We start from the raw sequence: 26095 nt of genomic DNA, 5'->3' as shown, positions 1-26095 counted from the left end.
TGGCTATTACCTAGTCTAATTTCCTTAGCATCTAGTCCACCTACTCCCTTTCCCCTCAAGTCTGATCACACCTATTACTCCTAGTTGTGCCCCTGGGGCCAAGCAGAGCAAGTCCCATCCCCCTTCCCCAGGACAACCCTTCAAATACTTAAAAGAGATCCTGAGCCCTGGAAATCTTCCTCAAGTTAAATAACCTTAGTTTCCTGCACTTAACTTTCCAAGGGTATGGCTTGGTTACAAGTCCCCTCACCATTCTGGCTGCCCTTCTCTGGATATACTCCAGCCTGTGAGAGTTTCTTATAACATATGAACAAGTATGTGCTAACCCTCTCCATTCTTCCATGGATTTTTATAGAGCAGCTCTATCACCTTGTCTCTCTTTCTAGGCTGAAGAAGCTGAGCTAGTGGGGCAAGTTCTTGGACAATAAGATGGCTTCAGGGCAGGAAATATGAACGCATTTCTTTGATGATACTTGAGGTGAACTTTCTGAATCCAAAAGATGTTGCAATGAAAACTACTAAAATCAAGGCCCTAGGCCAGAATAGGCTTTCCTGGTTTGGGTTCCGGGGACTGTTAGTGACCCCATTGCAAATTGAATCTAACACACATTTATAAAATATATGCAAGGCCCTAAAGTAAGAGCTAAGAATACAATAAAACAACAATCTCTGGAAAACCAGTCTCTGTCCTCAAGAAGCTTATATTTGACTGGAGGGATATAACAGTTACACCAATAAGTAAATGCATGATCATTTGAGGAGGGATCATGGAGTCTCTCCAGTCTTATGTGAATTCAGTGCCACCCCAGTTCTGTGAGATAAAATGAGAGAGTCCATTGGCTGGACTATAGGACTTAGGGTCAGGAAGGTCAAGTTCAAATTCTCCCTCAGACATGATCTGGGTAACTGGGCAATCCTTTCTCAGACTCAGTTTTTTCATGATAGCAGAAATCAATCAAAGTTGATCACTGCACAAGTTGTTACTGTGTACAATGTTCTCCTGGTTCTGCTCACTTCGCTCAGCATCAGTTCATGTAAGTCCTTCCAGGTTTTTCTGAAATCTGCTGCTCATCATTTCTTATGGAACAATGGTATTCCGTTACGTTCATATACCATAACATGTTCAGTCATTCCCCAATTGATAGCATTCTCTCAGTTTCCAATTCTTTGCCACCACAAATAGCACAGATACCTCAAAGGGCTGTTGTGAGGATTAAATGAAGTAATACATAATAAGTGCTTTGCAAACCTTAAAATGCTATATAAATGTTAATTATTCTCTCAAAGACTGTCTAGCTACATGATCTCTTCCTTTATACTTAAAAAATAATTTCCTCTCTAACATATCCAACAAATGCTAATCTTGTATAATCCAGAATCTTTTGCACAAAAGCTACAAAAGGGTAGCTAAACTGGCCAGAAGATAAGGAAGTTTTCTCACAAAGACAGATTAAAGAGTGAAATCTCAGATGTGACCATGTTGCTCCCTCACTCAAAAATCTTCATTGGCTCCCTATTGTTTTTAAGAGAAAATACAAAATCTTCATTTTATCACTTAAAGCCCTCCAAATCTGGCTCCTACCTACTTTCTGGTTTTATTTCTTATTCTTCCCTCTCATGCAATGTCTATTCTACTCAAATTGGCCTGCTGGTTATTTCTTCTGTTGGATATCTCATCTCTTGTTTCTGTCCCTCCTCATGTGCAGAATGCCCTCCCTCCTCACCTCTGTCTCTTGGAATCTCTTGATTCCTTCAAATTACAGCCCAGTGGCCACTTCCAACACAAGGTGTATCCTCATCCCTCTCGTATTTCCTCTTGAAATTGTACAGACTTTGTATTTGCTTCACTCTATATGTTGTAATTTCCAGCAGAATGTTAGCTCCCTGAGTGTAGGGACCCATTCCTTTTTTTTCCTTGTTAAACCAGTACCTAGAAAAGTGTCACAAATGGGAATAAATGGATGTGGGTACTTAATAAGTGTTGACTGAATTGAATTGGATGGAAGAAAATAAGGTGATATGACCCTTGTCTATAAAATCATTAAGGACATGGAGAGAGCCCAAGCCAGCCCTGCTCATAGGCTACAGAGTAGTGAAACAAATCTCTCCTCTCTGCCCTCCCCTCTGTCTCCAAAAGCTTGAAAGACATAGAATTATACACTACTAGAGTGGGGAAGGACCTTAGAGACCATTTGGTCTTCTCATTTTATAGATAAGAAAACTGAGGCCCAGGGAAGGAAAAGAACTCTTCCAAGCAGTTTTAGAACAAGTAAATACAATATCAGCATCTTACATTTATTAATAAAATGGTGTTAACATACTCCATAAAAATCTAGGGAGGCAAGCAGTGTGTCATGAGACAGTTGTCCAGTTTGGCATTACCATAGAGTGTGAGAGAAGAGTTATGTGAAATAATATTGGAAAGGTATATTGGAGCCAGATTTGATAGAGGAACCACTTAAGACTTTTGAGCAATGGAGGGATAGTCAGAATTATGCCTTAGGAAGATTATTTTTGGCAGCTCTAGGAAGAACAGACTGGAGAGGAGAAAGCCTGGACTCTGTGAGAGCAGTTAGAAGGCAATTCCAGTGATTCAACTCAGCTCTCCCTTTTTGCTAGAGCAAGGAACAGGTCTGATGGACCTTGGTCAGGGGTGGGGAACCTAGAGGTCCAGGCCTCAGGTTCCCCACCCCTTGGCTATTGGCTCTTATTTGTGATGTGCTCCTCTCTCTTAAAGATTGCACATGATGGAAGAGGATTCCTTGAGCCCAAACTGGCAAGAGATATACTAGAGAGTGAAAGAAAAAGGATACTAAGGCTCTCTGAGAGGTCCCTTCCCTTCTTTAAGCATAGATTAAGCACCTACTATATGTAAGACCTCAACCAACGCCTTCCAAGTGTTCCCCCAATCCAGAGATTTCCCTTGAGATCTTTACTGGGGGAAAGGATGTAGGGTTCTTATTTCGTAAAAACACAAGGCCTTCAAGAGGTGATGGTTGAATTATTCTTGAGCTAAATTTAGCACTTGGGGGAGAATTCTCCTAGATGTAAAACCAGCTGAGATTTGGGTAGATAGGTGAGGAAATCCCAGGTTTGTAAATCTAGACCTTGAAAAGACCTTAGACATCATTTAGCCAAGCCTGCTCTTTTTCATAGTTGAGAAAACTGAGACCCAGAGAAATTAAGTGATTTTCCCAAGATCACACAGGTCAGTAGTAGCAGAACTGAGATTCCAGCCCTGGTCTTCTTAGCTCCAAGTTCAGTCCTATTTCCAAGGTCGCTAAGAGTCCTAGCCACCACTCTGCTACTAAATAGCTGTGTGATCTTAGGCAAGTAACTTCTTCCTCTGGCCTTCCTCTTCATAGGATCATAGATTTAGAGCTGGAAGAGACCTTAGAGGTCACTGAGTCCAATCCTTTCATTTTACAGATATGAAAATTGAGACACATGGAAATTAAGTGATTTGTTCAAGGTCTCTTAGCTAGTGAGTGTTTAAGGCAGGACAATCTTCCCGACTCCAAGTCCAGTGTTCTATCTTTTACAACTTGAAGGGGGTGAGATTAGATTATATCTATAATCTCTTTTGTCCCTAAATTTTATGACTGAAGAAGAGAAAGAAATCCTGTGATCTTCTTCATCTCTCTTGCCTTCTCTGGTAAGGGAGATTTTAGAAACCACCTGAATTGATGATAGACAATCAACCAGAACGTACTAGCTGCTCCATGGGTTCTCAGTGCATGCTAATGCACTCAAGATCTGACTTCTGGGTAAGAAGGGAGGAAACCTCTTCTCACAAGGTGCAATGTCTATTGACCACATCCTCAAATGTTCTTCCTCAGGGGGTAGCTGCTTACTTGTTCAGAGGAGCCAGGATCATATATCAGAAGACAAAAATGTTCCATTCCAAATGTAGGCAGTGGTAAGGTTTTCTGCTCCCTCAAGGTCTGCATATTCCATCCCTGAGTTCTCTTCTCTGGGTTCTGGACATTCCAATCTAGAATGCTATATGCACTGAATAAATAGCCACCAATCAAACTGCCAGAGTCTGGTGAAAGACCCTGTGCTCAAAAGCATTTTTAGTATAATTGCGTTGTCTTTCTCCTTTTCCAAATTTGAGGAATGTTAAACATTCTGCAGTGGACCAAACCGATATTTCATCCTTTCCAGGCCTCCATCTTGGAGAGGGGTGCCAAAAACAGCTTGTGGGAGGGGATGGATGCTCTTTATGCCATCAACCCCAAAATGTTCTAGGAGGAGTGTGTAGCTAGCATGAGGGAAATGTACTTTTCTAGGTACTGGTTTAACAAGAAAAAAAAAAAAAGGAATGGGTCCCTGTTCTCACATTATTGAATCTCCTTTGGACTCTCACCACAGCAAGGCAATTGTTATACTCTTTCCTAATTAATTCACTCTTCCACTCCCCACCACAGCTGTTCTGAACTTTCTGGTCTTTCTCCAGACTTCCATGGCATACCTCTCTCCCCACTCTTTCACCTGAGGACCTTACTTCAGATTTCACTAAGGAGATTGAAGCTATATTCAAGCTTCTCCTTCTTCCTTCCTGCTCTCCCATTCCACAATCACTGTCCCTACTTCTCCTTCACTCCTGTCTTAGATGAAGAGGTGGTCCTTCTTGCCAAGGCAACCCTTCCACAGTCACATGTGATGTCATCTTATCTCATCTTCTCCAACAGATTTCAACCCCTATCATCCCCACTTGCTATCTTATCTTCAATCTTTCCCTTTCTGCTGGTTCCTTCTCTGCTGTCTATGTGTCCCCCATCCTTAAAACCCTTCTCTTAACCTGAAAATCCCTCCTAGCTAATGTCGTATGTCCTCTTTTTCCCAGTGCCTCCAGGTCCTCTCTTCTTACTCTCTGCAATTTTTCTTTTCAACATCATCATTCAACTGACACTGTCCTCTCTAAATTTACCAGTCATCCATTAACTGCAGAGTCTAATGGCCTCTTCCCAACCTTCATCCTTCTCAGCCCCTCAGCAGCAGTAACACTGTTGGTCAGTTTCTCCAGAACATCCTCTCTTCTCTGGGTTTCTGGGGTGCTGCTCTTTCCTGGTTGTCCTCCTATCTGTATGACTGCTCATTAGGCCCCTTCACTGGTTCTTCATCCAGGTCATGCCCACCCGGGTGTCCCTCAAGGCTCTGTACTTTGCCTTCTTCTATTTTTGCTCTATACTATCTCACTTGGTGATCTCACCAGCTCCCATGGGTTTAATTATCATCTGTGTGCAGATAATTCTCAGATCTCTCTATCTAGCCTTAGTGTCTCTGCTGAGAGCCAGACCTGCATCACCAGCTGATTTTAGATATCCCAAATTGGATGTTCTGTAGCCACCTCAAATTCAACATGTCCAACATCTACCCCTCTTCCTAACTCCCCTGTTACTATCTAGGGTGCTCCATCCCCCAAGTCACCTAGACCCACAACCTCCATGTCACTGCTGACTCCTAACTCTCCTTCACTCCATGTAGCCGATTCAGTGCCAACCCTTCTTTCTTCTTTCACATCTCTCCTGTATATCTCCTCTGTACTAATGTAGCCACAACTTTTGCTCAGGCCCTCATTACCTTTTTATTGCAATAGCTTTCCAAAAGATCTCCTTACCTCAAATCTCTTGCTCTTTCAATCCATCTTCTACTCAGATGCTCTGATTTTTTTTTCTGAAGTGTAGGTTTACCCATGTCACCTCCCTACTCAATAAACTCCAGTGCAGGGCTGGGAAGCCTGTGACCTTGAGGCCACATGTGGCCCTCTAGGTCCTCAAGTGCAGCCCTTTGACTGAATCCAAACATCACAGAACAAATTCCCTTAAAAAACTGTAAAACTTGGACTCAGTCAAAAGGCTACACCCAAGGACCTAGAAGGCCACATGAGGCCTTGAGGCTGCAGGTTCCTCACACCTGATCCAGTGGTTTCCAATTACCTGTAGAATTAAATTTAGAGTCCTCCATTTGGCGTTTAAAGCTCTTCATAACCTGACTCCTTCCAACCTTCTCAGTCTTCTTACATTGTAATTTCCTTCTTTGCCCTGTCTAATCCAGCTACACTGAACTACTTGCTGTTCCCTTAAATGTGACACTCCATCTCCTATCTCCACACCTTTACATTGGCTGTTCCCTTCTCTAGTTTTATTTCTATCTCTTAGTTTTCCTGGTTTTTCTTCAAGGCTAGAGTTATTTACATGTGAGTTCCTTGAGAGCTGGGACTGTTATTACCTTTCTTTGTATCTCCAGAGCTTAGCACAGTAGTTAATAAATACTTGTTGAATGACTGGGTAAGTCATTTAACCTCTTGGAGCCTCAGTTTCCTCATCTGTCAAATGAGAGGATTGGACTAAATGGTCTCTAAGGTCCTCCTCTTCTACCTTTACAATCCAGTGATCTATAATTCTAAGATCCCATGATCTTTGGTTTCATTTGCTATGGATAGACCAGAAGTTACAACACTCAGCCAACATCATGAATAGGAAAAAGCAGAAGGGAGAAAAAACCATAGAATATTTCTATGGGGATAAGGACCAAAACACAAACACCAAAGAGGTCAGAGCTGAGACTGTACTTCCATCTGAAACTTCAGAAGGGACTATGAACCTCTCGCAAGCACAACTAGTTTTCCTGGAACAGCTGAAGAAGGAAATAGAAGAAAACCTGGCCAATGATTTTAAAATTATAAAAAAAGAATTCACTGATGAGAACATCATTTGCTATGGATCTATCATTCAGAAATTGATTGAGAGTCTCTTGGAATCTATCTTTTCCACTTGTATCACTTCTCGAGACTTTGAGTTCCATAAGTTTACTATCCACTATGGTAAAAATCAAACTTACTTTGAAAACTGGACTCATTGAAGCTTCCAGGGGAGCTCCTCTGGACTTTTTCCTATCTTTTTGAGGGGAGAGAAGGCGGGGGAGAAGTCTGTCTTCAACCTATCCTTACTCTTCATGACTTTATAGATTTTGTTCACAAATACATCTGCTTGGCCTTAGTCTTTCTGTCTGTATCCAAAAGCCAGAAGACTATGCAAAGCCCTCCTCTTCCTACCCAAAGAGCTCCACGGACTTACCTTACTTAAAAGGAGTGTTGTGATTTTTGGAGGCTGCTTCTTGGGGTGAATGTGGTAGGTGGGAGCCTATGTCTCTACTGGGAGATTATTTGATGCAAGAGTGATGCACAAATCCCCACTACTGGTGAGTAATACAGGGGACCATGTTCTCTTCCTGTATGTATCATTAGCTAAGGGCACAGAATAATGCTGTTTAGGATTTATTCATTCAGAAATGCATTGTACTTTATTTATTAGCAAGGCACTGTGCTGGGCACTGGACATATAAAAACCCAAAAAGGTAAAATGGTTCCTGTCCTCCAGTCCATCCTACTGGAGATGCACAAGATGTATACAAGGGAAGGCAAACCACTTAAGAGGTAATCTGGTGTTCATTTCAGATAGCAGCAGCTCAAGCAAGGCCCCCCAAATAATGAGTCCTCTGAGTCTGCCTCCCAGGCAGTGTTTGACTCTCGAAGACAAAGGAGGCTATAGGAAGATTTGGTTTTTGAAGGATTTGAAAGAGTGTCCATCTTTTGTCAGCCATTGTGACCACAGTGACTGAAGATAGGAAGGACCAATGGAGTTCTAAGAAGCAACTGAGTATCAGGCCAGGGTCCAAGGAGAAATGTAGCCACCTAAGGCATCTTTTGCCTGCCAGACACTTCTACTCAGCCTACTCCAGGGCCAAAAATGTTTGCTTATTTTTCAGTGTTTCCTTCTCACTTCTCTCCTCTCTGTTTGTCACTGACTTCTTATGCCGCATCTCTCTCTCTCCTATTTTTTTTCCTTAGGCCCCTTTCATTTCTTCTTTTTCTCATTTCTTTCTTTTTCCTCTTTCTGCTCCTTTCTCCATATACCCTCTCTTGTATCTTCTCTCTGCCTTCCTCTCCTACTCTCTTTACCCCTCTTCCTCTCTCTCTCCCTTGTCTCCTTCCTTTCTTCTTCCTGGGTTAAAAATAATCAAGTTTCTGGGAAGCAGCAGCTCCTGCTGCGTCTCCCTCCCTACACTTCAGAGCCCCTGAGAATAGCTTTCTGCAGTTCTCAACTACAGCCCCTCCTCTCTTCTCTCTCTTCCGCCCCCCCACCCCTCCTCAATCCCCCCCTCACCCCCCCACTGAGATCTGACTAATATGCCTGGGCTTGGATTGCCAGCTTGGCTGGAAAGGAATTTAACCACTTCATAGCCGACAAGAGAGATGCCTGAGACCTTCCCAGGATGGCTGAAAGAGAGAGATGGGGTGGGAGGAAACCACAGCCCCCTCTCATTCCAGCCTACTCCCCCTCTCCTGGGAAAAGTCAGAGAGCCTCTTCCCTAGGACTTTCCAAGAGGCTCTCTCTCACTGGAGGGTGAAATGCAGACTGAATAGTTCACATGGAGATGGTGCAGACCTCTGGGAGTAGAGAATGGACTCCAGGTCAAGATTTATTCCCCATGCAAGACATCATCTGGATTCTACCAGATGACCTCAACAACACCCCTCCCCACAAATTCCAAATGCTAGAGTTGTGGAGGAAGGATAGAGTTTAGCACCCAAGATTCCACATTTTGGGGTGACACAGGAAGCTCCTCTCCTCTGTCCATCAGCTAAATCATCTGAGTTCGTTCCCCTCAGCAAGCACCCAAATTCCAGGAACAATGGAACGAAATGCTCAGCCACCCTAGGGAGTGCCTGGGGTTTGGTGTCAGCAGTGCTGGAGTCAATGAGATATTGATAAACAGGGTCAGAATGCACCTAAGGACTATGAGAAAACAGTAGGGGGTGAGCAGTCTAAGTCATAGGGAGCCAGACCTTCCTCTACTGGGGCTGCCCTGCTCACGGCATAGTGTGTCTAGCGGGGTTAAATGCAATGAAAGGGAGGGGAGCAGGGTTTGAAGAAGTATGGAGGGTTGGGGGAAGTATTGGGTGATTTTTAAATGTGTTCAAGGATTCTTCTGGGCACTAGTAACAACATTTTCAGATGCTCTCAGTCGCGGTAAGAGGAACCAGAAAAGAAAGGTATGAGATTAGGTTCTGGGAACAGGGGGTACAGTGCAAAGGAGGTGGGGAGGGGGAATTGGATATTCATGTTCTGTCTGCCCTGGGCCTAGGATAACCTAAGCAGCCCCGTCCCACCCCTGCCAATGATCTGGCAGACATGCTCCCCGACACCAACTTTCCCATGCTTAGGCAGAGGTCACACTCCGTGGTCACCCAACCCACTGCGTTGGGGCTGGGGCTTTTCCCAGAAGGGTGCAGCAGTCCATAGCTGGCAGCTGCTTGGCTCAGGGGGTGGGAGAAGCCACCAAGTTCAAAGGCAAGCACAGGCTGGCGAGAGCCAAGCTAGAGAGAGAACCAGTTTGGTCGGGTTCCCTATAAGCTCCACCTCCCACCCCCTCCCCTTACTCCCTTGAGTTAGCAGGCATTACCTCATCTCCACACATTCCCATTGGCTAATCAGCCCCTGAAGGACGGATGCAGCTCCTAGCCATTTAACCCTTTCTGGAGCATCACGTGCCCCGCTGTTAGGATGCCAACTATATTCCGCTCCTTTGCACCTCACACAGCATCTATCTGAGTTAATCTTCTCACCTCATGAATGCCAACTTGCTGGCATTTTCTGGCAAGAGTCAACCTGCTACGTGAGGACCACAGTTGGGGCCATGCCACAGAAAACCTGGGGAACCATTGGTTAGAAATTAAAAATCTCTCTGTGTCTGACTCTTTCTCTGCCTCTGCTTCCTACAGGTGGAGTGGGAAGGGGTGGAAAAAAGAACTCTGAGGATAAGTCAGGGATGTGCAGGTCCATGGAACCTAATGCCTCTTTTCATTCAGATGCTGGTTTCCAACACACCCTCACCAAGAGAAGACTACTTGAATCTTTTTTTTGTGTGTGGGGTTTGTTTTTGCTTTTTTTTTTTTTTTTTTTTAACATGTCATTATGAACCAGGTACTAGATCTGATGACTCACATGATAGGAGTGCTGAATGGCCTTCTATAGCTGTAAGACATTAGTCAGTCAGGATTTCACCACACACATTTCAAACTGGGGACCAATTTTGGTGTTCCCTGGGAAATGTTCTAATTGGTTAGCAAAGGTAGAGACCTTTCACTTAGCATTGCTAATAAAATAGGACTACTATAAGGTCCCAGACATTCAGGAAGAAGAAGGTTGGAGTAGGGATGGGCTTCCTTTAACCAGATTAACTGTTGGTATTATAATGCATTGCCATTTAAATAATAATAAAAAAAATCTGACCCAAGGAGACTGGAAACACTAAGTACCAAGGCTGAGTAACTGAATTAACCCGGAAAGTAAACTTATTATGTATGGTCAGTGGCTGGCCTGTGGTGAGTTTCTGATAATTCCATCCCCAATATGCTCACAGTATATTCGTCATTCTCAAGGAAGCTGGGCTGATGGATATGCACAAAAAGAGACCTGGCACGCAAGACAGAGGCTGAAGAATGGAGCCAGTGGGCAGTAGAACCCTGGCAAAACTTATTAAAGATGCAGATGCAGCAGAGACAGAGCCTAGAGGAGATGCCAGCAGAAAGCTGATGGGCGAGTTTGTCAATAGAGTCACTGAATCCCTGCTCTTCTATGAGAGTGGAAATCCACTGTCTCCTGTTCATTAAAATCAAACTTTCTGTAACTGAGGTCCTATGGAAGATAACATCCAATTGTCTATACAGAGCCAATAGGAAAGGGGATTAAATAGGTGATGGGAAAGGAAGAGGATTCTGGAGTAAACGGGACATTAGAGAGATCACACCCAAGAAGGCAGATTTAGGGGTATAAAAGAACATAGTAGTTAAATTATGAATACAATTTTTCCTGGTGATGCTATATGACTACGAAGCATGGGACATCATGATCTCAGAAGAATTAAAATTACAAATAATCCAAAGGACAATGGGCATTATGCATTGTGGGTCTAAGAAGGCTGTCAGATCCTTTTCAGAAAAGATTGTTTTATTCTTTGTCTATATTTCCAACATCCAGCATAGTGCCTGGCATCTAGTAGGTACTTAAAATAGCTGCTGATTAATTACAATGTTATCAATGATGATACACATGCAAGGAAGGATGCAGAAGACATTATTGAGAATACTATTAATTGGAAAAGAAGGTGGGCTGGCCAAGGCACAAGAATGAGGGGTGAGAGATAAACAAACTAAGTAGTACATTGGTACCCCTGGGATTCTAAAAGCATTGGAGAATGGTCTTCAGCACATTGGATACATCCTCTATAATCATTTTATTGGTGAATATGGACAAGAATTGCATAAGCTGTGAAGGCATACAAGGATGGAATTCCAAATCCACACTGATGAGATCCTAGTATCAAAGTGAAAAAATAAATAAATAAATAATGCAAAGAATCAACCTTAGGTAATAGGTCCAATCCCTCTAGGGACCAGGAAATTGTTGTTTAGTTGTTTTTCAGTCCTGTCCAACGCTTCCTGATCCCATTTAGGGTTTCTTGGCTAAGACACTGGTGTGGTTTTCTATTTTCTTCTCAAGTCCATTTTACAGATGAGGAAATAGGGGCAAACAGGGTTAAGTGACTTGCCCAGGGTCATACAGCTAGTAAATGTCGGAGGCCAGATTTGAACTCAGGTTTTCCTGACCAGGCCCAGTACTCTGTCCAGTGTGTCATCTAGTTACCAACCAGGAAGTGAGCACTGTTGGGAAAAACAAACAAATGAACAACCAAACCAAACCTTTCTGTTCCACCTCTGGGCTATGCCCCAAAACAAGCCTTGTTTTCCTTCAAGGTTCTGTTCAGGTCTCACCTATTTTGTGAAGGTAGCCTTGATTTCTCCACACATTAGTTCTCTCTCTCTCTCTCTCTCTCTCTCTCTCTCTCTCTCTCCCCCCTTCTTCTTCTTCTCTCTCTCTCCTCCCTCTCTTTCTCTCATTCTCTCTCTTTCCTTCTTTCTCTCATTCTCTCTCTCTCTCTCTCTCTCTCTCTCTCTCTCTCTCTCTCTCTCTCCCTCTCTCTCTCATATTTATCTTGTATGACACACATTATATACTTAGTAGAAGGTAAGCTCCTTGAGGGTCAGGGACAATTTCATTTTGTCTTTGCATCCCCAGTACCTAACACACTGTCTTCCACATAGTAGGTGCTTAATAATGTTGAATTGAAGTTAGTTGAGCATAACATCTTCTCTCCAAGAGTTTTATGAATACCTTTTGATTTTGCATCTTGATACACAGGATGCCTCAGAAGTCTTTAGTAAAGTTAAAAATACACAAATTCTCAGATGAACCCCTCTTTATCATGGGGAAAAACAAAACCATTCCAGTGACCCAGTGTGACACTGTATGCAGTATTGCATCCTTGAGTTCCTTGCCTTTCTCCTCAAAGGAGAATAGTGTTTCTTTACCTTTTTTTCTTGGGCCAACACTGGCCATTACAATTATTCAGCATTCAATTTCATTCTAGTTGGACACTATCTCTTGCACATAAAATATGCTTCATCAGGGCTTGTTCAATAAATGAATTAATGAATGAATATGACAAATGTATACTACTCTTCCAAGGTCCTACACAGATATCAATAGTGCCTCAGAAATAGTTGTGGTACAAATAAAAATGTATATAGTAAGGCAAGGGGTGGAGCCTTGGCGCTCCTAAATGGGGCAACTCAATTTAATTCAATTTGCCAGATATTATTAGCTACCTATTATGTGCTACTTATGGCTGATGCAAAAATAAATATTACATGGGCTCTGCCCTCAAGATGCTTATAATCTAATAGGAGGAAAGGACAAGTATAGAAATAACTCTGATACAAAGGAGAATGAGATAAGTATAAAGAAATCTGGACTAAGTATGAGACCCTCTTCCCCCCAATTCACTGAGTGTGACTGTAGCTGCTGAGTCTGCACCCATCACAAGAGTAAGAGATGGGTAAAGAGAATGTGATTTGCTCATTGAAAACCCATCATTACTGGAGACATAACTCCTGAGGGCAGGTCAGCAGTAGATCCACATTTATCTGTTCATTCAAAAACCCCTTTATTACATAGTTATTCAGTGTGATGGTTAATTCTAGAAGCATATGCTTATAAACAGATGTAAGGGATGTGCTCCCACTAGATCTGAGAAAAGAAAAGTTAAAGATCAGAATGGCTACATACCCCATCCCCAGCATCTCCACCTTATGCAGATAACTGTGTTCATGGGTTACCAAGACCATGAAACAGACAGCTATGGTGTATTGTGCCAAGAATGGATTTGTAGTCAAAGGACACAGGTACAGCTCCTAGTTTGGCTCCATACTCCCCATGTGGCCTTGGGAAAGTCAACCTTTCTGAGCCTCAGTTTCTTATTCTATAAGATGAGGAGGTTGGAGTAGATGGTCTCTAAGGTTCCTTCAGGCTCTAGGTCTCTGATCCTATGAACCAAACACAGTGTGCCTGGACATCCAAACACAGACGTGACACTTTAAGATAGATGCTCTGAATGTGATATTCAGTGTAGCTACAGTTAGAGATAAATTTTCCTATAAAGGATTTTTTTTGAAGAAGAAAAACATCTGAAATGCCATCTGCCCTTCTCTATGGTTATCTGTCACCCAGAAGCTTTATTCCTGCTTCTCCCCTCTCCTGCCCCACTTTTTCAGTATTTCTCTTTTTCCTGTTCCTAGTATCTCTGGAGAACAGTCTCTTCTATCATCCTCCCAGGTAACATTCACTTTTTGGATCCATGTTCCTTAATGGACAATTGGGGTGGAAGGCACGTTGGCAGTGCTCCCTAACTGTGGGGTCTCATTGCTACCCACACCTAGTCAGCATCCTTTTGCACTCAAATTCAATCAGCCGATCTTAATGCTAGTACTTTGATTCTAAGATTTTTTCCATTTTATCCTGTTTCTCTCTTGTTTACACACATTTGTTTGCATGTTGTCTCCCCGTTAGATTGTGAGCTCTTGGAGAGTAGGGACTTTTGGCCTTTCTTTATGTCCCTAAAACTTAACACAGTGCCCGGCACATAGTAGGGGATTAGTACATGGTTACTGACCTGATATTATGATTCTGTAAATGGAAACCAATCTGGAAAGAGACATTGATTCTCATAGAGTCAGCATGACATAATGGACCTGGAGTCAGTAAGATTCAAATTCTTCCTTTGATGCTTAGTAACTGTATGACCACAGAAAAATTATTTCATGTCTATGAGCATGAGTAGATCATAACCTCCCTGAGCCTCGATTTCTTTATCTGTACAGTGGAGGTACCAATAATACCTGCTGTAACTGTTTCACAGAGTTGATGGGATACTCAAGTGAAGTGCTTGTAGAGTGTTTTCCAGGTTTTTAAGTGCTGTACAGTCTTAGTTTTAATGGCTTACCCCTGTACGCATTTTGTTGGGATGGCCTGTATCAATGTCCACAGTTGCTGTTATTTTGGGAAGACCGTGGGATCATAAAATGTAGAGCTAGAAGAAACATTGGAGATGATCTAATCTACTCCCCTTATTTTGTAGATGAGGACACTGAGACTGAGAGAGATGAGGAGATTTGGCCCAAGATTAAATAGACTGAAACTGCCAGAGATGGACTTCGACAAGGCCAAATGACTCTACATACAGAGCTCTCATCATTCCACCACACAACTCTGATGTTGAATGCTAACAATACTTTTACCCTATATCTAGCTTTTCAATACTGTCTTTTCACTTTATAGAGGGGGAAATTGAGGCTAAGAACAGGAAGGGGACTAGCCCTGAGTCATCTGGTGAGACAGTGGCTGTTTTGGAACTCATCAGCACTATATTATTTCCTGTGTCCTAATTTCCAAGGCTCTATCTTTACAGTCAACTTTGACCATTCTAGGCCTTCATTCATTTCAAGACTATCCTGGGCCTTGGATGAAGGAGGAAGGAACAGAGAGTGAGAGTATGTGTGTGTGGGGGGGATAGAGGTTAGAGGAGAAATGCTGATAAGTACCCCTGTGATGCAAAGCAAAAACAAAAATATTGGAACAGTTAATCTTTCAAGTGCATGGTGTCCAAGCTGGAGCAGAGGGGATTCACTCATTGAAAGTTATCTAATCCATAAACTCAGCACAGTAATAGGATGACAGTGATGCCATCTTACTTTCCTATGTCCCTTTCTAAAGTTTCCAAAGAGTTATCTCACTTCACCTTCATAACCATTATCCCTACAAATGAAGAAAATGAAGACCAGAGTGGCTAAGCATCTTTTCTGTGATTACACAGCTAATTAGTGGTAAAACTGGGATGGGTCTTCTGACTCCTTTGCCTCCAATTTATGTTTCCTCCCTGATACATCTGATTGGTTAAATGAACCTCTGATTCAGAAGTGGATACCCACATACACATAAACAGATACATGCCTGTATACATATATTATTGCCTCTCCTCACGTCTCCTCTCCTCATACTCTCTTCTCTTTCCCCTTCTCTTCTCTCCCCTCTTACTCTCCTCCCCCTTCTAGATACACTCAAGTACTTTTCTCAGGTGAAAGGGAGAAAAACCCAAAGCCAGAAAGGATATTTGCTTGAGACTAGGAGACTTCATAATGCTGGGGACTGGGGAGTTGGAGAGTAAGGTCAGTCATGAAAAGACTGGCTCTTCTGGAAAGAAATAATCCTAGGTCTGGGGAAAGAACACACCCTTTAGGAAAGGACAGCAGAGGGAGTGTGGGCTTGTGGTTAGGGAACAGTTATGGCAGTTGGACCCCCTGAATTCTAATCTTGGATAGGACATTGACTCATGAAGAGGCTTTGAATAAGTCCCTTCTTGAATATAGAATGGTGTGTTTATAAACTGATGGGCCCCAAGGGGTAGAGATCATAGACCACAGAAACTTGGAGCTGGAAAGGATCTTGGAGATTCTCTCACAGCACCCTCCCTGGATGGATAAGGGAACTGAAGCCCCAAGAGGGGAAGTGATTTGTCCAAGATCACTCCAGTGACAGGCAGGTTTGGCCAGGCCTCCTGACTCTCTTAGTTCAATGTGTTTCTCACAATACCACATTGCCTCCTTAGGTCTAAGGTTGTCCTTATCTGCAACACTTGGCCATGGATGAGGAGAAGACTGCAACACCTGAAGAATGTAGCATGGTGACTCTTCTCAATATACCACCCTGGGCACTGGTTTCCTCATTTAATGTAAAATGGAGGATTTGAAATTGAAGACTTTGAAGGTTCCTTTCATTGGATTGTGAGCTCCTCTAGAGCAGGAACCACATTTTTACCTTTCTCTCTATTTCCAGTGCTCAGCACAGTACCTACTTTATAGTAGGTACCTGATGAATTCTGCTAAATGATGATGATGATGATGATGATGATGATGATGGCCAACACTTAGCACATAACATAACACATTATAATAATGGCTAACCTGCTGACTGCTATGTGCCAGGCACTGTGCTAATCACTTTACAATTATTATTCCATCTGATCCTCACAACAATCCTGGGAGGTGGGAACTATTATTATACCCATTTTATGGGTGAGTAAACTGAGGCAAACAGGAGTAAGTGACTTACTCAGGGTCACACAGCTACTGAGAGTCTGAGGCTAGATTTGAACTAGGTCTTCTTGACTCTAGGCCTGGAGTTCTATCCGCTGGGCTACCTGGCTATCTTTCTGCTTTAAGATTCTATATTTACATCTTGATCAAAAACAAATCAGCTGTTGCAACTTTCCCAGACTGCAGGACTTTCTCTCCTGTGACCTGCAATAAATAGTACTTACTATTGCACCATTTGGCTCTTAGCATGGATTCTCTTGTATCATTACAGATGACTATGCATATGCTCTATCTCTCACTACACTGTAAGCTTCTTGAAGGAAAACGCTATGTCTTATACCTCTGTACTCCAAATAATAATGATGAGAATACTAACCAGTTTCCCACTTAGGAGAGGAGGATGATGCCATTCTCACTGCTTCCATAAGGACAGAATGAGAGTAAATAAGGTTCTGCGTGTCGAGATTTAAATAGGGATGTTTTGTCTAGTGAATGAATTCATCTGATCCTTTGATATGTATGTGGAGCTATGACCTCCTCTATGAGGGTACTTCCTCCAACATTCATTGAGCCCTAACTATGTGTGAGGCATACTCCTAGACTGCTGCATTCCCACATAAATGAAGACGCAGGAATTGACATATAGAGCAGAGAATCTTGGACCAGAAAGAGACTTTTGAGTTCTTCCACCTACTGACTTTGTAGCTGAGGACACTGAGGCTGGAGCAAAGGAAAGTGACCTGTCCACGATTATGCAGCTGGTGAGGGGCACAGCTGAGACTGGACTTTACCTCCTGATTAGTAAGCTTCATCATTATTATGATTATTTCTTCTATTCATTACCATTGCTACAGCCTTTCTGTCTCTGCAAAAGGCTCTGTGTTCTCTGGGAGGAGGGAAAGTTGGGGCTTGGGGAATGGGAACGGGCTGAAAGCAGGATGACAGACCATGGCCTTGGCTGGCAGCCACTCTGCTCCCTCTAGGCTTCTTCAGAGCATGCTCAGTTGGCACACACGGCAGGCACAAACAGTTTGCTGGGCATAGAAGCCAAGCAGAGCAGTCTTTGCTGGGGCTCAGAGCACCATTACAGCTGATTGCAATTTGAAAAGCAGTCCCTGAAATGAGACCTAGTCTGTTGCCCCTTCACTTTGCGGTTTGAGTGGAGAAAGAACACTGGGCTTGGGATTCAGGAGATGGGTTGAAGTGCCAGCTCTGACATTAACTTGATGGATGACCTTGGGTGAGTCACTTATAGGAGGACAGGATTTGGACCTAGAAGGGAACTTAAAGGTCATCTAATCCAATCCCTCAATTTTATATAGTTGGAAAGTGAGGCCTGGAAAGGGGAGGGGATGACTTGCTCAATATCAAGTAGAAATTATGGAGCAGATCACAGCCAGATCTAATTCCAGTATACCACTCTCTGGGTCTCAGTTTCTCCATCTGTAAAATGAAAAGGTTTGATTAGATGACTCCTAAGATTTCTTCTAACTCTAAGGTCCTAAATTCCCTTCTGGATACCAAACAAATGGAGTTAACCTATGGCAACCTTCCCAGACTATGGTGGGGAATCTCACCCACATCTGAACTTTATGGTGCTTTCTCTCTGTGCTATTTGGCACTTATCTCAAACTCTCTTTGTGCATTTGTTCTGTCTTCTCCATTAGGCCGACCTCCTAGAAGGGACTGTCTCTTAAATCTTTTTGCATCCCTGATTATGACGATGGTGATGATGATGTTAATGACTTATATTTCTATAGCATTTTAAGATTTAAAATGCTTTATGTATATGATTTCATTTTATCCTGATTGTGGTATTATCATATCCATTTTGCAGAAGAAGAAACTGAGGGTTAGAGAAATTTGCCTAGCTAGTGAGCATTTGAGGCAGGATTTGAACCCAGCTACTTCTGACTCCAAGACCTATGTACTCTCCTTTTTACAGCAGGAATGTGAACCCAGTGTCTGGCACAGAGAAAATAGTTCCTTGGGAAATGTCTGGAGAGAAGAAAAATTTCCAAAATCTAGGATATCCTTGTTCAGGAGAATTATTTGTTTAAAATCTGGGGTACCCCTTTTCAGATTTGATGAGTTCATCTGGATGACTTTTGAGGTCTCTTCCAATCTGAGATTCTGTGACCTAGACATAGCCAATGTCCCCCTAACTCTGGCCACCCAGAATGGATCAGAGGGACATGGAGAAAGAAACATGGACTTTCTTCATCAATACACAGACAACAGGGTACATGTGGGAAGACCATGGCAGACTGAAGCAGACTCTAAAATACCAAGTCACAAAAAATGGAAAATGGCACTATTCCAGAAGATCTCCCAGATTTAATTCAATTCAGTAAGATTCCATTCACTTTGTACATAAAGTATGAGACCTGATCTTTGTCCTCAACACACTCATAATTTGATGAGGGAGACAAGCCTACACATACATGACACCCAACTGTGAAAGTTAGTATAGTTAAGTGCTGCATGTCTTGATTTCTGATCTATGTCAAATTCTCACTCTTTCTCTGATCTTAATCAGCAATTTATAAGCTTAGTACAGGAGTTTTGTTTCTTGGTTTTTGTTTTGTTTTGTTTTGTTTTGTTTTTGTGCCATGGCACCCTTAGCAGTGTGGTAAAACCTAGACTGAAATAAAGTTACCAAACTATCTTTTAAAAAGTTCTAGAAGCTCAGGTTAAGAAATGCTGGCCTAATAGTGGGAGCAGGTTGCAGCTTTCTAGAGAATTTCCACTCTAGATTTCCTTTTCTCCTAATCCTAGTCTACTACTACGATCGTGAAACTGGTTTGGAGAGAGAGTCTTCCCCAACACCCAGAATCTTTGGTTGGGGGGAGACAGAGAGCAGAAGGAGTTCCGCTGTCTGTTGTGTCAGCTGTGACCTGGCCAGTTTGAGCAAGCTGGAGTGTGGCCTGGCATCCCTGGAGCTGACCAGCTGGACCCCTCGGGGGTACTCAGAAAGCCATGAAACTTCCCTCCCCCCCTTCTCCTACCCCAGAATATACTACCTGCCCTTTTCTCATGCTGAAGGGGCTTTGTCCATCTGCTAGCCTACTTTAGACCTCAAACACACTGGGAAGAATGTGGCTTTTGCTGCATGTTGTCCAGCTCCAAGCCCCAGGTGTGCTCGGAATATTATGCCATAGGGTCTGAGAGCCTGAAATTCATCATACCAGACTGGTCTGCAGTGGATCCCATACTTAAATAACAGAGACTTGTGGGTGAAGGAGGGGAGGGGTGAAGGGCAGGTGACTGCCACCTAGAGTCAGCATCCTCAAAAATGCCAAGTTTGGTTGAAAATGACATTGACCAGTGAGAGAAAGGGCAGGAAAGGGAATGATGGGTTAGCAAGGGCACCCAGTGTCCTGGAAAGTGCTCCCCTTTCCCAGAAAGGCAGGCCCTGTTGGTGACCACAGGCTGAGAGGTGAAATTTGGCAAACCCACTCATCGTTGGGGAAAATAAATAGGAAACCATGCCTGGGAGGGACAGGGCAAGGGGAGGAAGGATGCTGGGGCTGGAACTCATTATCAGCCACTGGACGGGGGACAGGAGAGGATTCAACTGGGTTTCAGGGTAGCAGGACTATCGCAATTAAAGATATGTCCTGTCAAAAAAAACACCCTCTAAACTGATTAAAGTTGAAGGCTCCGTTTTCTCCTTTTCATCAGAGAACGGAATCAAAACCTGCCTGCAAAGACGCTCTCTCCCGTTCCCAGTGCTCCAAAGGCAGTGCCTGCATCCATCCTGCTGTGTCCCTGCATTTTAATTACCACCTTATTAATATTCATGAGGATCGGCACTCAAGGGGGATTGCAGGCTGTCATTCTCTTCTCTCCTCTCCCCCACCCCTCCCCTCCCCCCTCCCCTCTCTGATGAATCTATGGGCTTCTTCCTCTCCGCCACCATCACCACTCCCCGCCCCCCTCCCTCCCCAAACAGTTGGTGTGCTGCAGATTTTGTGTGCGTGTTTGTGTGTGTGCTGGCGCGTGCGAGAGAGAGTGTGAGTTTGCAGGGTTCAGGTGTACATTGAGTGAGAAATGGATGACAGGGTATGCTGGTGGTGGTGGTGGTGATGGTGGTGGTGTGTGTGTGTGTAAGTATAGGCATATGTGTGTGTACACACACATGTGCCTGTGCTTCAGGGAACCAGTGTATGTGCACATTGTGGAATGGTGAGCCCACAATGGAGATGTATCTTGGTGTAATGGATCTGATAGGAGGTATATCTGTGCATATGTGGCTGTTGGGATGTGTAAGGAGGAATCCTCCAGGTCAGTGACCTTTGACATCAGCCAATAGGCTTTAGACATAGTAAGGACTTAATAAATAAATGTCCAAATGTCCATAGAATTGAATTAAACCAACTCCAGCTCTTTCATTTAACAGGCAGGAAAACCAAGATTCTGAGTGCAGTGACTTGCCTAAGGTTACATACAGTAATGGCAGGGGCAAGGTGTATGTGTGCATTAATTGATATGTGTACAGTCTGGTCAAGAGTGGCCTGTAATCTGAAGAGTGCTGTCATGGCTCCCTTGCTCCCTCCAAAAACAAACAAAAAAATCCCTGTCATTTTCTTAGATATCACAGGATCTGAAATTTCTTCATTAGAGATTTATTCATTTGAGTTAAAGATGATCCTCTCTGCCTTAAAATACAATCACATTAAAGTCACTCACACCTTAGTGTGAACAAGTTGAACAGACAGCTTCCTTCGCTCATTTGTTTACTCAGGGCAAATGCAAAAAATAACTGAATTTTTAACTTTTCCCATGACCTTGGGCAAATCAGTTTCCCCCTCAGGGCCTGTTTTCTAATCTATAAAATAAAAGAGTTGGGTCATATTGATAGAATTAAGATCATAGAACCTTTGTGTTGGAGGGAACCTTAGTAAATCACCTTTACATTTTATAGAGGGTAGAGCTGAGAGGCAGAGATGAGAAGTGAGTTAGGACAGTACAAAGAACATGAGATTTGGAGTCAGAGGCCTGGCAGCAAGAACTAAGCTTCTGCTCTTTATACTAGGAATGCTCACACTTCCTAGACAAGTGACTTCCCCTCTCTGCCTGTTTTTTTATCTGTAAAATGAGAGGGTGATCTCTGAGGGCCCATAAATCTGGGCTCAGAGTCTGCCTTTGAAGGCCACAGACAAGCCTCTTTAAGCCTTAGTTTCTTCATCTGTAAAATGGGAATTGTTCTATTTACCTCACAGAGTTGTTTTAGGGTTTAAATGAGAGAAGATACAGGTCAATAAATACCCATTTGATGCTGTCATTATGCAGAAGAGATGCCGAAGAACCTCACAGGTTCTGAAGGTTGGAAAGAACCCCCTGTTACATTTCTCTACCACTTTCAAAGTAATGAATTCAGCTAAACTGTATCCGTGTTGTCTCCCACTATAAAGAGAGGAAAAATTGAGACACAGAAGTCAAGCAACCTACTTGGGTTGAATCATTGGTGAGACTGGGAAGAGAACTCAGGCATCATTCTTCCCTTTATTCAGCTTTTCTTGAAGACATGCACAGGCAAAACACTCAGACCCCCAAGCTCACGAGCCACGGAGGTCACACATGCACAGGGAAGGAAGGTCTTGTACTGCGCCCCTTCCCCCATCCTGCACACCTCCCTATTTGCAAAGACCTAGGCATGAGGAGGAGCTCTCTGCTCTCTGAGCCTCTGTTAAAGTCCCCAGGTCCAGATCCCCTTCCTGGGCCTCCGCTGCTGGGCCTCTAGGTGACATGTGCCAGGGTAATATGTGCTCCTGTACCTCGAGGTGCACATTGATGTATAACTGCTATATATCTTCCAGCTTCTCTGCCACCCGGGCAGGGGACTCTGCTGGCAGAGCAGCGAGCGCCTCTCAGAGGGAGGCCAACCAATCAGCGTCACTCACTGTAACAAGCTAACGAGGCCCGATCCGACTCCCTTAATTCACCAGGGGAAAGGACTCTTTGTTTGGTCTCCAAGAAGGGTATCAGCAGCAGTGGGGAATATCACCAGCCAGGGCTGCCCTTCATCCCATCCCAGTTCTCAAAGCCAGCCTCCTAGAACAAGAGGGGGCTCAGGGCAGAGGAAAAGGCCCCTGGGCATGGGTGCTGGACTTGGGGAGAAAGGGGATGGGGGTCAAAAGAGGGCCTGAGGGATGCCTCATCCCAGGGGAAGAACATTATGAATTTTCCGTAGCAGAAAAGGCCAAAGGAGAGGCATCTGTTCATAGGCTGCCTGATGACAGCTCTTTCAGGGTTATTTAACTCAAGCATTGCTATGATCATTTTCACCTTTTAAGGTCTTTTTCTTCTATCAAGACTCCTTTAGGGCAATTACCATGGCTTACACCTCTCTGTATAGCACCTGGCCCAGGATCCAACATTCATTAGGTGCTCACTATAGGCCAGTAGGCAGTTGGGTAAGGAAGAAAGGAAGAAGGAAAGAGAGAAGGCAGGCAGGGAGGGAGAGAAGGTGGGAGGAAGAGAGAGAGGGAGAGAAGAAAGGGAAGGAAGGGTGGGAAAGAAAGGATAAAGAGAGGAAAGGGTAGGATAGAGGGAATGAGGGAGAAGGGGGAAGAAGGAATGAGGGAGGGAATAATGAAGGAGAAAAGGTAGGAAGAAGGGAGGGAGAAAGGAAAAGGGAATGAAGAGGAGAAAAGGGAAGAAAAGGGAAATGAATGGAAGGAAAGGGAAAGAGGAGGAGGGAAGGAGAGAGAAGGGAGGGAAGGCAAGGGAAAGGAAAGGTAAGTAAAAATGAGGAAGGTAAGGGAAAGGAAATAGAAAGGAAATCATAGGAACTCAGAAAATATCTAGTTCAACTTCCTTACTTGAAAGATGAGGAAACAGGCCAAGAAAGAGAAACTGACTTACCCACAATCACACTGAAAAGTAGGTAAATTGATACCTAGTTCTTCACTGTGTGAATACTACTACCACTGATTCGGAACTTCTGTACCTCAGTAGATGCTCTTGAGTTGCAGAGGCAGAATATACTCATCTTCTGGTGGCTAACCCTCTGCTGACAAGCCCTTCAAACCTTAACTAGGCTGATCCTTGAACGATACCCCATGTTAGCCAGTGTTGTTCTCTCCTCAGTCCACTATTAGACTAATCTGAGGTCTTTCCAGCATGGTAGGACCTACCAGAGTTTCTGCTCTGATGGCACAATCCTTGAAAACTCTTGGATACCTCAACACTATGATAGTAAGGAGACATAGTAAGGGAGGAAAGCAAGAAATAATCAGGATTAAATTACATCAAAAGAATTCTGTTATGTGTAAGGAAGAACAACTTAACTAAGCGCTGAGCCAAACAGCCAGTGAAAGCTATGCGTCTGTAGATCCCGGAGGACAAGACTGATAGGTCTCTGTCTTAGAGAGGAAAGGCCTTCATCACCTGGAGGTAGGGGACTGAGCTCTGGGGCAGATGTAGGATCCTGTGAAGGAGCCTTCTCCCCTCCACATCCCTTCTCCAACCTGACTGCCACCCCATACCCTCCTAAGCAATGCTTACTCCTGATATGATTTGTAGATTCTCCTGTGATGGACTGGCAGCCTGTACACGGGCTTCTCTCACCATAGGCAGAATAGAAATGGGGCAGGGCCCAAGACTCAGTCTTAGCAGAAGGAATGGGACCCTGTGTCTAGGATATGACAGAATTTGTTCTGATTCCCTTCTGCCTTTTTTGAAATGATTTCAGTTCTTTCCCTCTTTTGAGGCAGACAAATGGTATAGTGGATAGTGCACCTGAAGTCAGGAAAACGAGTTCAGATCTTGCCTCACACACTTATTGGCTGTCTGATGCCTGGGAAAGTTCACTCAACTTTTGTCTGCCTCAGTTTCCTCAACTGTAAAATGGAGATCATAATAGCACTTATCCTCCAAGATTGTTTGTGAGGATCAAATTAGATCATATTTGTAAAGTGCTTAGCATGACGCCTAGTACAACGTAGGAGTTTAACAAATGCCCATTCCCTTTTTCTTTAGAGCTTATCTCCTTTCTGTGTCCCAGATCTGCCATGAATACCTCGTGTGACCTTGTGAATGTCACTACCCTTATCTGGGCTTCAGTTTTCTCATGTGTAAAAATAGGGAATTGGACCAGGTGACCTCCAATTTCCCTTCCAGTTCTATGACTCTCGGAGCTCTGGACTACATAACTGAAAGCCCAGCCTCATCTCTGTGGGGCAACCTCTACCTCCTGCAGTAGGGAACTCATTCCCTAGTTTCTCTTCACCCCTTCCCCTTCTCAGGTGTGTGAGAACCTCCAAATACGCTGCTGAAAGCTGAGAACAACTGGACCTGGTTCCTAACCTGCTTGTCCAAAAAATATTGAAGACAGACTCATTATATGGAGAAATTCATCCTCCAATTCAGCCTGTATATATTTCTATCTTTATCTCTACTTTGATCTCTATCTGTATCTTTTCCACCTGTATCTCTATCTCATCATTATCTATGTATATGTATGTTTATTCACATATAGTTCATTGTATATATTTATCAATATTACAAATTTATGCTATTTTCCTATAAGCATATACTGTGTATATATTTATATTATATATATGAAGAATGGCTGAGCCTGGAATAATGCTCATATATTCAGCTTTAGAAAAGTAAATATGTGTGCCAGGCCAGGATGGACAATGGAAAAATTGAATAAGGTCTTTGTGGGATCCAGAACTGGACAAATAGGAGCCTCAGTTTCCCGATCAGTAAGGAAGGGGATGGATCTAGATGACTTATGATGTCTCTTGGAATTCTAAAATTTCCTGCTCCTCTAAATGCCAGTAGGAGCTTAGATGTGTTTCTTCAGGGATAGGTTAAGTGCTATGGAGAAATACAGTAACTTATAGAGAAAGAGGAAAGAAGAAAACTCAGAGCTAAGCCAGAGTATAATTTGAGGCAAGATGGAGCTCACAGACCTAAGTTAAAGCCCTGAGAACTGCAGAAGAAGGGGAGTAGCTCAGGAGGACTAAGTGGAAGAAGCTGGAGAACAGGAGGTGCCCAGGAGAGAGAAATGAGTTCACGGAGACTTCCAGGGGTGGGAAACCACAGAAATTTCACAATAGCAATAACAGCAATATAGACATATATGCCTCAATTGTAAAATGGGGAAAATAATAGTCCCTCCCTCCCAAGGGTATTGTGAGGATCGAAGAAGATAATATTTGTAAAGTCCTTAGCACAGTGCTTGACACAGAGTAGGTATTATATAAATGTTTATTATTATTGGAGAACTCAGACATGAAAAAACCTTACCCAGAGCAGGTACTACTCTATCAATATTTCCTTCCTTAGTAAACCTAGGAAGATTTCTCTTTGTACTGGGTCTGGAAATAAAGCATGAAACTGGGAAATGAAAATCAGAGAAACAGCTTGTTAAGAGGCTGATTAACTGAATTAAGTGGTATCAAGCCAGCTTAAGAAAAAAGACTGTGCACCTGTACATTATATACCTGTAGAGAGTCTGTCCCTTCCAAGATCCTGTCTTGTTGTAGTAAAATGGTTTAGTACTATAAACAACCTGCTGAG

General features: G+C 43.3%; 2 long non-coding RNA genes across 3 annotated transcripts in view; one reads left to right on the top strand and one right to left on the bottom strand.

Annotated features, from left to right (window-relative positions):
* Positions 1 to 14708, top strand: part of LOC140519547 (uncharacterized) — a 121049-nt gene extending 106341 nt beyond the window's left edge. Inside the window, exon 5 of the long non-coding RNA XR_011972232.1 lies at positions 14545 to 14708. This is a non-coding gene — a long non-coding RNA (uncharacterized lncRNA). The remainder of the gene's footprint in view (positions 1 to 14544) is intronic.
* The window catches only part of LOC140519546 (uncharacterized), a 207727-nt gene that overhangs the window by 10836 nt on the left and 170796 nt on the right, over positions 1 to 26095 (bottom strand). The gene's annotated exons all lie outside the window — the stretch shown is intronic.

The sequence above is a fragment of the Notamacropus eugenii genome, chromosome 1 (assembly GCF_028372415.1).
Source record: "Notamacropus eugenii isolate mMacEug1 chromosome 1, mMacEug1.pri_v2, whole genome shotgun sequence".
Taxonomy (NCBI): domain Eukaryota; kingdom Metazoa; phylum Chordata; class Mammalia; order Diprotodontia; family Macropodidae; genus Notamacropus; species Notamacropus eugenii.
The sequence above is the reverse complement of the archived record's forward strand: the minus strand, read 5'-3'. Positions and strand labels throughout refer to the sequence as shown.